Raw genomic sequence first — 950 nt, forward strand, 5'->3', positions numbered from 1 at the left:
TTTAAATACTTTTTGAAAAATTGTTTAGTATTTGGTTTTAAATACTTTTTTTGAAAAATTATTTAGTATTTGGTTTTAAATACTTTTTTGAAAAATTATTTAGTATTTGGTTTTAAATACTTTTTTGAAAAATTATTTAGTATTTGGTTTTAAAAACCTTTTTGAAAAATTATTTAGTATTTGGTTTTAAATAACTTTTTGAAAAATTATTTAGTATTTGGTTTTAAATACTTTTTTGAAAAATTATTTAGTATTTGGTTTTAAATACTTTTTTGAAAAAGTATTTAGTATTTGGTTTTAAATACTTTTTTGGAAAATTATTTAGTATTTGGTTTTAAATACTTTTTTGAAAAATTCTTTAGTATTTGGTTTTAAATACTTTTTTTAAAAATTATTTAGTATTTGGTTTTAAATACTTTTTTGAAAAAGTATTTAGTATTTGGTTTTAAATACTTTTTTGAAAAAGTATTTAGTATTTGGTTTTAAATACTTTTTTGGATAATTATTTAGTATTTGGTTTTAAATACTTTTTTGAAAAATTATTTAGTATTTGGTTTTAAATACTTTTTTGAAAACTTATTTAGTATTTGGTTTTAAATACTTTTTTGAAAAAGTATATAGTATTTGGTTTTAAATACTTTTTGAAAAATTGTTTAGTATTTGGTTTTAAATACTTTTTTGAAAAATTATTTAGTATTTGGTTTTAAATACTTTTTTGAAAAATTATTTAGTATTTGGTTTTAAATACCTTTTTGAAAAATTATTTAGTATTTGGTTTTAAATACTTTTTTGAAAAATTATTTAGTATTTGGTTTTAAATACTTTTTTGAAAAAGTATTAAGTATTTGGTTTTAAATACTTTTTTGGAAAATTATTTAATATTTGGTTTTAAATACTTTTTGAAAAATTCTTTAGTATTTGGCTTTAAATACTTTTTTGAAAAATTATTT

This window comes from Leiobunum rupestre, chromosome 4 (assembly GCF_980474605.1).
Source record: "Leiobunum rupestre chromosome 4, qqLeiRupe1.1.hap1, whole genome shotgun sequence".
In the NCBI taxonomy this organism is placed as follows: Eukaryota; Metazoa; Arthropoda; class Arachnida; order Opiliones; family Sclerosomatidae; genus Leiobunum; species Leiobunum rupestre.